Here is a 12,356-nt window from a genome sequence, read left to right as displayed (position 1 = left end):
TGCCTGGTTAGATTCATTCTTGCCATGTTAAATAAATCAATAAGTAAAATAAATAAATATTTCGGTTCTGATAAGTGTTTCACTAAAAGTTTAATCTTTTTTTTAGGTATGTGTTTTCTCCAGTCTTCGTACCGTATATGCTGTTTAACATAAATATTGTGTTGTATTGTATGGAACTGGGGACCTAGAAACGACGGAGAGGCTTCGTCCCCGCCGTAGCCCGCAGTGGTACACAACCCCACAACAGGCTACGGCAGTCCACTCCTAACCCAGGATTATTGTGCGGTTCGGCCCCCAGTGGACACAACCCCCACCCCCCGGGAACATCTCACACAAGACGAGTGTAACCCCAATGTTTGCGTGGTAGAGTAATTATGGTGTACACGTACGTCGACAAATTGTTTGCGCAGTAATCGCCGACATAGTGTAACTGAGGCGGAATAAGGGGAACCAGCCCGCGTTGGCCGAGGTAGATATAAAACCACCTTAAAAACCATCCACAGACTGGCCGGCACACCGGACCTAGATATTAATCCGCCGAGTGGATCCGTGCAGGGAACCAGCACCCCTTTCCGCTCAGGAAGCACTGCGTTAGACCGCATGGCTAGCCGGGCCTTGTAGCATGAACACTGATCGTCAGAGAAATTTTTTAACTGGATTATTAGAAAACATTATTCCTCTCTGCGCTAACACGCAATGACTCAAATAAATATCGCATATGTTATTACTTAAAGTAGTTATTTTTATTAAAAAGACCTTTCCTAGTCTGCAACATAAGACCTAAGCTTTTGATAAAGTTCTGTTTGCTTACGTAAGACATTCGGTAACTTTCAGCCAGATACACAATAGTTGAAGCAATTAATTTATTGTTATGTAAATTAGAACAAGATGGAAGAAAATAGTATATCTTATGATCCATGAAGCAACAAACTTTGATTCTGTTGACATTTTTGCTGTGATGGGCAATAAATCGGTGGATTCATAGAATAAAATAAATATTTATTTTCACGTAACATTCTCAAAGTGAACGCAGGCGAATACCGCTGTGACCGCAAATCACTTCCCCAAAACAAAACATCCATTTATCAGTAACAATCCATCTAAATATAGTGTTGACACCTTCTTTTCGCATTTGCGTGTCTTTATAAATACCCATTTGTGATAAACATAACTCCGACAAGTCTCAGAACTGGAAGCGCTAAATGCTTTTCTGTTTAACTGTTATCATATCGCTAGCGCCCCTGAACCTCTTAAAACATTTTCACAACGCTGACGCTGCATTCAGTCTGCGCTTGCGGCCCACCTACTTCGTTGTGAAGCTCTCCCGCCTGCAGACACTTGACTAGGGTGACGCGAGGTGCTGCGTTCTCAGGTGCCGCCTGACGCACGAGCACATGCCCGCCATCTGCGAGTATCTGGCGCAGAATCCTGAGGTCGTGGCTGCCGACCTCGCCTACAACTGCATTGGCGACGACGGTGTCGAGATCTTCGCCGATTTCTTCAGGGTAAGGCTCTGTAGCACTAAATCAGTAAGTTCACTCACCTTTTATATATCTGATACACAGTGACTTTACTATTCGGCACCAAAGGTTGAAAAACAGTCCGTTATCTCTGTGAAGCTTATAAAGTCGCATTTACAATGGAATTTTACAGTTGTCAGGGAACAGCAAGCCTCGCTTCTGAGATCAATGTCATTAAATCACAAAAAGAATAGAAAGCTAGCTCGAATCCGTGAGTCGACGGAAACTGTTATTTCGAGTATGTGGTTCGCAAGGTGAGAAGCCAGCGGACTTGCTAATTATCTGGACTAAACTCCTGTCCTCTCCGCACAGTGCAGATATTGCAGGTCCTGATCAGCTCTTCTGACGGAACGTTAACCTCGGCCTCCAACTTGGTGCTATAAGAGATGACTTGATTACGAGCCACGTCCTGGCCCCACCCCATCTATTATCTCATTAGTCGTAATCAACATCACAGACCCTCTTCACGCACTCCTCCCGTAAACTGCACCCCATTTTGTTGGATCAAGGTGCGAATTAAGATACCTTTGCCACATGGCGCCTGAACCTCTGGGGAAATTCGCAGCCAAAAAGGCCACACGACTTTACCTTACCTTACCTTACCTTTCAATTCTTGCAATTATGTCTTTCTTTCACCATTTTTCTTTATTTATTCTCTTTGTGAAATAGTAAAATTCAGTTACCTCTTTAATAGTCTCGTGCCCGTATTTAACTTTCAGCTACAACTAATAACAACCTTCTATTCAGTGACACTGTCTGGGCCGGCCGCGGTGGTCTCGCGGTTCTAGGCGCTCAGTCCGGAGCTGCGCGACTGCTACGGTCGCAGGTTCGAATGGTTCAAATGGCTCTGAGCACTATGGGACTCAACTGCTGAGGACATTAGTCCCCTAGAACTTAGAACTAGTTAAACCTAACTAACCTAAGGACATCACAAACATCCATGCCCGAGGCAGGATTCGAACCTGCAACCGTAGCGGTCTTGCGGTTCCAGACTGCAGCGCCTTTAACCGCACGGCCACTTCGGCCGGCGCAAGTTCGAATCCTGCCTCGGGCATGGATATGTGTGATGTCCTTAGGTTAGTTAGGTTTAAGTAGTTTCTAAGTTCTAGGGGACTGATGACCACTGATGTTAAGTCCCATAGTGCTCAGAGCCATTTGAACCATTTTTTGACACTGTCTGGCAAAACAAATGGTAACCTAAAATTGCCGAGACATCGCAGGAAACCCCGTGATACTCAGTGAAATGAAAGCATTGCTGACCACCACTCTAAGCATTGTGGGAAAATTCCCTCATACCCCTACGGCCGCCGACGGACGGAATCTCCCAGCCGTGCAGTTCACGTCTTCAGAAAAACCCAGTGAGTCTCGTGCCCGTCTCAAGGGTTACGGCGGTGTCCCACACTGCAGTTGAGTCATGTAAAAATACTCTCCAAACTGAATTCCGTATAGAGCCATTGTCCAACGATACCCTATCTCTACTGGCATGGACAACATGTGTTACACGTAACTAATGATATTTAATTGGGCGAGTATTGTGTAGCACTAATAATACTCGCAGATTTTTTACTTTATAGATATACTGATGCATCACTGATTTCTTTTTACGAAGTGACGAGTAGATCTGTCAGTGATTACAGTGAACACTTCATAGAAACAGGCGGAAAATGTGCTACATGTCAAGTCGGTGTGAGCTGACACCGTGGAATGTCTGCCCTGTTCGGCTACGTTTTCAAGGAGAGTAAATTAAAACTGTGCTCTGCACGCGGAGCTCAACATTACATATACCGTATGTCTGCAAACTGAAGGATGATCAGTCTAGCCCCGCTCCAGCCAGCTACCGTAGGCACGTACAGGCTTTTTCACACGGCGGTACGGACTCTTCCGCAGCATACCTTTTAAATCAGTCGCTACACCCTTTCTCACTAAACACGTTATAATTACACGGAACACAAATATTAATAACTAATACGACAAAGTCAAGAAACGCATAGGAACAGATTCTGCGTAAGTCTCTGCACGCTGGAATGGGCTGCTGGACGGGAATCTCATTCTTAGTGTTCTTTCAGGTGACTGTGGCTATCCTCGGACTAAAGACCACACCAACACAACTGCGTTATCTCTCGCAGCCGTAACGGATTGTCCATTGCGGAAAAAGTACTTGCTGGTTAGTGGTATGGTAGCTAGAGTTGTGCTCTACCGACGCTGCGATTAGGTACTTTTGCTACAGCACGTAAACGACATAGTAAATGGCAGGTAGTGTTGGTTGCATTGGCAGGGGAAGAAAATGAATGAATGTGTGAGATAGAAACAGAGCCGAAGACTTCTCTTTGTTTGTTTGTTTTGCACTTAATTAGAATCGCACATCGTTCAGTGTTAGTCTACTGTATGTTTTATATCCTTGTAAAATGCAAATGCATTCTAAAAGTAATAAAAATTAGGCGATCTTTTATGTAACCAAAGCAATTACTTTTGATGCTAGTACAGTTTATAAAGATAAAGCTGTATTGTTTTAAAATTTCTATTGCAACATCATTCTGTTTCACGTTACAAATTACCAATTTTCTAATTTAACCTGAATTAAACATTGAAAATTGCAGCTTTACTCTAAAAACTGTTAACTTTTAAGGGGGGTAGGACGTCAAACGGGCCGACTTGGAGCAGGAGAGGCACCACAGGACATTTTAATTTCCACTGTCTATACTTTTACAAATAAATTCATAAAACTTTGTCAGCATGACCAGGAAGAATTCGGGATTCACACTCATAGCAGTGGAAGTTCAAAGCACTCCGTCTTCAGGCCACGAGTGGCCTAACGGGACCATCCGACCGCCGCGTCATCCTCAGTGGAGGATGCAGATAGGAGGGGCGTGGTGTCAGCACACCGCTCACCCGTTCGTTATGATGGTATTCTTGACCGAAGCCGCTACTATTCGGTCTAGTAGCTCCTCAATTGACATCACAAGGCTGAGTGCATCCCGAAAAATGGCAACAGCGCATGGTGGCCTGGATGGTCACCCATCCAAGTGCCGACCACGCCCGACATCGCTTAACTTCGCTGATCTCACGGGAACCGGTGTATCCACTACGGTAAGACCGTTGTCAAGTTCAAAAACATAACAAAATAAAAATTTTTACATGTGAAATTTCATCGTTTTTTCGCTTACTATTGGCTGCATTTGTTGCTATAGGTACATTTTTCTTCACAAGCAAGAGAGATTCTTTGATGAATTTTGCACAGCATAAAAAGCATACTTACAGGTGTACGAAACTCTAGAATTTTCTAAATCTATTAAAAATGTGGTAAAAATTGAGATAATTAACTACAAAATTTGATTTTTTTCTAAACATAAAGTTTAAAACGTAACAGCTCATTCATTTTTTCATAAATTAAATAGATTCTAGAGTTTCAAACACCTGTAAGTATGGTTTGTATGCTGTGCAAAATTCGTCGAACAGTCTCTCTTACTTATTAAGAAAAGTGTACCTATAGCAAAAAAAGCAGCACATGTAAAAAAAACATTATTTTGTTATGTTTTCGAACTTCCACTGCTAAGAGTGTGAATCCTGAATCCTTCCTGGTCATGCTGACAGTTTTATAAATTTATTTGTAAAAGTATAGACAGTGGAAATTAAAATGTCCTGTGGTGCCTCTCCTTCTCCACGTCGGCCCGTTTGACGTCCTATTCCCCTTAAGTAACAGACAAGAGGCTAACTATTAAAAAACAGACAGGAGAATAACTATGTAGAACAAAAGTGTTCCGTGAGTTATGCGACCCTTTCTACAATCCTCACTCAGTTTCTAGGCAGTTAATTGCTTCTGATTTGTAGGAGAATCTACGTAATAGGACACGGATCGCATACCCAAACAAAGAGAACCAAGTGAGGCAAGGTCCGATAGGTATGCAAAACACCTAACGTACAGTTAACGTGGTTGCGATCTTAACCTGACCATGGCTTCTAGGGAAACTACCGTAATCTACAATTGCTTACGGTAGTCTACAGTACCTACAGTAGTCTTACAACTCAACTGGTGGCTTTGGTGCACAGGAACACGACTCGCTGCGGCGGCTGAACCTGATGTGCAACGACATCACGGCGCGAGGCGTGGCGGCGCTGGCGGCGGTCGGGGACCGGCTGAGCCTCGCCTCGCTGCGCATCAACGGCAACCTGCTCGGCCCAGAGGTACCGGCCGCCGCCTCAGATCACTGCCCTCTCTGGAGAGGGAGCACAGGCGTGCGAAACTGAGGCCCAGCAGTCAGCATTATCTGCGCACCGTCGCACTTTCATTTATATGTTTTACTAGCTGGTAAATGTCATTCATGACTCTGCATAGGTGCGGATTAAATACGCAGGACGTCCATAAATTACAGCTTCAGTGTTCAGTAACTCCAAAACTATACTAGGTAATAACAACTGGTTTTGTAACATCTGCAAAATAACTTTTGAACTTTTGTTTTCTCATTCATATAAGGCAATGTGTCCACCCGTAGTGGCGCACAGTACATCCAGCCATTAATCAGTTTATCTCCATGTGTGTTCCAGTAAGTTCACAGCAATATGTTCAGATGCATTGCGAATGCGTGTTTTCAAGTCTTTCAGTTGTGTATCCTCGGTTCGGTACACCTGATGCTATACAAAACCTCTAGTTTTGTGAGGTAAGGTGTGATCGTGGCGGTGACCGAATCAGACCATCTCGCCCCATCCACCTACCTGGACTGAACGAGCTAGCGCAATGGGTAATACACCGGACTCGCATTCGGGAAAACGAAGGTCCAGATCCGCGTCCGTCCATCTAGATTTATGTTTCCCGTGATTTCCTTAAATTGCTCCAGGCAAATTCCGGCGTGGTTCCTTTGAAAGGACACGGCTGATTTCCTTCCCCACCCTAGGTAGTATCCCGAACTTGTGCTCCATCTCTACTGACCTCGATGTCGACGGGGCGTTAAACCCTATCTTCCTTCCACCTATCTGGAACCTTTTCATCCAGAAATTTACAGATATTCTAGGACTAGTGAGTTAGTGTCCCATCCAGTTGGAATATGACTTCAAGTTGCCGGTGTGCTGATTGTGAGACAACACGTAATTATGCTTAGTCTCCAAACCACTGTGAAGTGCACCCCAGGTTGTTGATGTGTCTTCCAGTTCCATCTTCATATAGATTGTGGAAAGAATAAATGGTTGAATGCCTCTGTGAGCGGTGTAATTAGTTTAATCTCGTCTTCCCAGACCTTAAGACGCAGTAGTCGTGTATTCTCAGGTTTCTCTCCTATTACTTTGTAAACAGGTTTTCACGGAATATTTGGCGTCTGAAATTTCAGGTTTTCGAGCATTCCCGTAAAGCTATGCGATGAGTCGAACAAACCTATGACTAGTATAAACCTATATTCGTGCTGCGATTCTTTATACTACTACAATATTCCCCGCCAATCCTATTTGGTTTGAGCGATACACCGCATTTTCTCAACATACTACCAATAAACCGAATCTGATACCATCTTTACCTACGGCTGAGTCATTGTGATCTTTCCATTTCATATTCCCACAAACTAGTTCAATCTAGTATAAACCAGTTCCGTCTAAATTAACGTTTGTACAATTTCCTGCCATTGGAGTTTCGTGTTCACGGGCTCCGACTAGTGTGTTGTGCGCTCAGGTCTCCAGTGACCAAGGACGACTCCCAATCCACTCGGTGTCCTGTATCCTTCGTCCGTGACTCCCCCGAGGTGCCATGTGACCATCGTCTGACAGCGTCCCCAGCCACGCCCACACCACCGCCCGGGGGCAGTGCCCAGCAGTGGTGGCAGCTGTTAATCTTTCAGTCTCAGAATGAGTGCTAGATCTGCAAGGTTCGCAATAGAGCTTCTGTGAAGTTTGGAAAGTCGGAGACGAGGTACTGGCGGAAGTAAAGCTGTGAGGACGAGGCGTGAGTCGTGTTTGGGTAGCTCAGTTGGCAGAGCATTTGCCTGCGAAAGGCAAAGGTCCCGAATTCGAGTCTCGGTCCGGCACACGGTTTTAATCTGCCAGGAAGTTTCATATCAGCGCACACTCCGCTGCAGAGTGAAAATCTCATTCTGGAAACATCCCCCAGGCTGTGGCTAAGCCATGTCTCCGCAATATCCTTTCTTTCGGGAGTGATAGATCTGCAAGGTTCGCAGTAGAGCTTCTGTGAAGTTTGGAAAATAGGAGACGAGGTACTGGTGGAAGTAAAGCTGTGAGGACGGGCCGTGAGTCGTGTTTGGGTAGCTCAGTTGACAGATCACTTACCCGCGAGTTTCAATCTCGGTGCGGCACACGGTTTTAATCTGCCAGGAAGTTTCATTTCATTCCCATCCTTTACTCGATAGAGTTCTTGTTTTGTGCAAACATTTCAATCGTTATTTATTTGTTATGGGGGCATCATTTTAAGCTTAATGCAACAGACCCACAGAATGAACCGCAGGGAAACTGCGCTAGCACCAAGAGGCGGAATGCGAGGGCAGCTAGTCAGCCAGGGAGCCAAACAGACACACGAGAATCAACAGGAAACTGCTACGGTTGTATGAGGGAGCGTTGTGTGTTTCTTGGTGGTTGGCTTTTCCTTTTTTGTTTTCATGGTCGGCCAACCACTGTCACACTCTGTGTGCTTTTAATTCATTTTGATTGGTCTTTGTGTCTTTCTGGTTCTCTGTCGTCCCTTGTCCTCTCAATTGCTTATTTTTTTATTCCATGTAGGATTTTATGGCTGTGGAACAAGGGACTGATGGGCTTTGTAGTCTGGTCCCTTCAACCCCCATAAACCAACCAACCAACCAATCGTTGCGAGGCCACGCCAGGGGGCCGAACAGAGCGCTGTTGTTTCCTGTCTGGCCGCCTTCTGGCTCCACAGCAGTTTTTTGTTGATTCTTCTGGGCTTATTATGGCTCCCTGACTGACGAGCTGCTCTGAGTGGTGGCACATTTTCCCCTGCGGTTCGTTACCTACGTTTGAGACATTAATTTAAAAATTTGTTTCTCATACTAATAATTAACCATTGAAATGTTTAAACACATCACGATCTATTCAGAATAGAGAGCGTTCAGAAGTAACCCAATCCTGTGGGCTATAGACCAAGTTATACAAATCGTTGAAAGTGGCCTCCATTATACGATCCTGGTACTGAATACAACGTTGCATATTGCGGAAAATATGCTGTAACATTTCATGAGCGAAGCTACAATACATGGTTTAATTTCTTTCTGAATTTCGATAATCAGTGCGTGGGCGAGTTTTGCAAACAGCATCCTTGAGGCAGCCCCGTAAGAAAAAGTAACTCGGGGTACATCAGGAGACCGAGGAGGCCACAAACGCTTCAGAATCACACATGCGTGAAAACAATGATCCAAACAGGTCGTGATGTTGGCTGTAAGAGTTGTATCATTGTCCAGCTAAAGCCGTGTGTGCTCTAGCTGGTCATCATCAGTAATGTTTGCAAATCGCTGCACTAGATGCTGTTGCGCTCACTGTTGCCTGCTGTACTATTTGACACTGGATACTAATCCCCCGTTTTTCGTTTATCTTATGTGGACTTTTCGTAGCCCAAACACGTTAATTTTGTGAATTCACTTACTTACCAAGCTGGAACCATGCCTCACGAAACCAAAACCAATCACCAAAGTCTTCCTCATCTGGCGCTACAAGCGACGTGAACCACTACACAATTTTCCATTATCTTCAGCTGAAGAACAGCGCAGATACAACTTTAAACACTTCCATAACGCCGAGTGGGCACTAGCAATGGAGAGAACAACTGGTTGATAGGCACTGAAAGCCCCGTAGGATTCAAGGTATATGCATCATATACCCTAGCTAACTTTTAAGGTCTTGGCACTTTAAGTTGATGGCTTATGGCTGTATCTGCCTCCTCTTTTGTACTCATGAACTTGTACAGCCGCTCGACGGTGGGCTTGTTTACCACCATCGGCACATCTAATTTACGGGGTAAAAAGAGTGAGCTTGGGTGTAACATGTGGCCTATTTCTTCCTCAGCCTGCTTAGCTGGGTGGTAACGAGCTTGCTTCGCATGCAAGCGGGCCCCGTTTTTATTCCCGGCCGGGTTGGAGATTTTTTGCGCTCGTGGACTGGGTGTTGCGTTGTCCTCATCATTTCATCCTAATCCGGCCGCAAGTCACCCAAGGTGGCGTCGAATGAAATAAGACTTGCACTTGGCGGCCGAACTTCCCCGAATGGGAACGATGCCATAAGCTCATTTCATCTCATTTCCTCAGAAATGAGGAACAAAACTGCAAGAGAAAGAAAAAAGTACTCCGTCTTCAGGCCACAAGTGGCCCATCGGGACCAACCGACCGCTGTGACATCCTCAGCTTAGGATGCGGATAAGAGGGGTGTGTGGTCAGCACACCGCTCTCCCGGTCGTTATCATAGTTTTCTTTTACCTGAGCCGCTACTACTCGGTCAATTAGCACCTCAATTGACATCACGAGGCTGAGAGCACCCAGAATAAGAAAAAGAAACATTCTTCCATAAAGCTGCGTCACTTTTTGAGCACCGTATCTAAAAACTCAAATGCCCGCATCTCGTGGTCGTGCGGTAGCGTTCTCGCTTCCCACGCCCGGGTTCCCGGGTTCGATTCCCGGCGGGGTCAGGGATTTTCTCTGTCTCGTGATGGCTGGGTGTTGTGTGCTGTCCTTAGGTTAGTTAGGTTTAAGTAGTTCTAAGTTCTAGGGAACTTATGACCACAGCAGTTGAGTCCCATAGTGCTCAGAGCCATTTTTAAAAACTCAAACAGTGCAGACAACAATGTTACCAATCAGAATCGCTGTCGAACACAGTAGCCTTGAGTGTCAGCAAAATTTACCAAGTCGGGAAACCTTAAGCAGCGCATGTCAGTACGTATGCTGCTGGTCATTAAAATTGCAATACCATGGCAGTGGCATGTGTTAAATTTCAGATTGGCATTAAATGCGCAACGTGCTTGGATTAAGAAATGCTTAGCATTTCACCACGAACGCGCAAAGTAGGTAGAAATAATGCCATCCTTATTCTGAAGGAAAGATGAGGCACTGTGTTTGTCATTCAGAAACTGCATCTGAATGTTAGGCTTTTGTGAGTAGATTGTGTTGTGTCTCGTATAAGAAGAAGAAGCGCTTGCCAGCTGATGCTGGATTTTGACATCGGAAGAGTCGTAGTCGATCGTGAATGCGGTTTGTCATTCTGTGGTATTTCTGCTAGCATCAATCATGACGCCACAACTTGAAACGTCCCCTTTGAACAATTATACACGACTGTCCTTAAACTGATACACAATTTTTTTTTTTTTTTTTGGCGCAACGCAATCTGACTTTCAAAAATCCCTACAAAAGAATGGCCCTGACTAACATTAAACTATACCTTTCACAAATCACTTACCTCACAAAAATCTTCGCTGCTCAAGCTACTGCAATACAGGAGCGCCACTACTGCCAGCTAAATGAAAGATTCAAACTACTGAAGGCACTAACTACTGATAGGGATAGTTAGCAAATGAAAGATATTGATAGAGAACAAACAATGTATTTACCTTGATATCATCATGTATAAATATAGCAGTTCATGACAAATTACAAATCTCCGCCATCTCTCTCCCCACATCCACCACTGCTGGCGGCTCACCTCCAACTGCGCAACGCTACGCGTTGTTCACAGCCAGCTGCCTAACACTACAATGGCGAGTATTACAACAATGCAAAGCAGCCACAGACTGCCCACAGCACAGCCAGTGATTTTCATACAGAGGTGCTGTTACCAATAAAAAAACCTAAACAGCCTACTTACATAGCCCCCATGCTCCCCACAAAAAATTTTACAGATTGGATTGGGCAGTGGCCAATACAGATTTGAAAAAAATTTTTCATAATTACAATAACAAAGATATCAAATGCACACACTTATTGATACAATGTTGGTCAAAAGCTAAAATTTTCTCACAGTCCATAAAGACAGTCCTCATCATTCATCACAGTAAAATTGCAGTGTTTTTCTCAAAGTCTGAGCAGTAAAAGAAAATGCACACAGAAGTAGTGGATTTCCATGCAGTCTTGAAGAAGTAGTGTTGTCCTTCCAACGGAAAGACAGTGCTGACTCTTGACATGCATACAGGTAATGGGCCACAACAGAGCAAACCCACAGCAGAGTCATTCGAAATTTTGAAGAGTATTGGTAGGTAGGTCATCACAGAGCAGACCCACTGTAGTCCTGGTAGAGAGTATGGTATTGGTGGGCCACCAGAGGTGCAGACCCACTGCAATCCTTGTAGAAATAATGGTATTGGTGGGCCATCAAAGATGTAGACCCACTGTAGTCCATGTAGAAATTACGGTATTGGTGGGCCATCGAAGGTGCAGACCCACTGTACTCCTCTCCGATAGTGTACTTATTTCTTCAGTGTGTTTTTCTGAACCAAGTTTCAGAGTATCTACTGTGTCCTTAAAGTTTTTCTGAGTTTTTGCAAGTTGCGTAACCGAATCGGTAGATGCAACTGAGTCAAATTTAGCTTGCAAGGTCTCATGATTTTCATGAACAATAATTTGCAGTTCTTTTATGGCTGCTTCGTGATTCTGTAATGCATTTTCATGCCGCGAAAAAATAGATTGAAAATGCTCACAAATTTGTGTTTTTACGTCATTACAGACTTCTTGACACTTCGATTCAATGTTATGTAACTCAGTAGTTAAATCTTCACGTGTTTGTTCAAGTGTTTGTTCCAATGAGTCTAACTTTTTAAGATTTTGTTCCACTGTGTCTAACTTTTGAAGCTTTTGCTGTGTTTGTCTCTGATTTTGTTCCATTGTGTCTAACTGTTGCTGTGTTTGTCTCTGATGT

This window comes from Schistocerca americana, chromosome 2 (genome assembly GCF_021461395.2).
Source record: "Schistocerca americana isolate TAMUIC-IGC-003095 chromosome 2, iqSchAmer2.1, whole genome shotgun sequence".
Lineage (NCBI taxonomy): Eukaryota > Metazoa > Arthropoda > Insecta > Orthoptera > Acrididae > Schistocerca > Schistocerca americana.
This window is presented reverse-complemented; position numbering follows the sequence as displayed.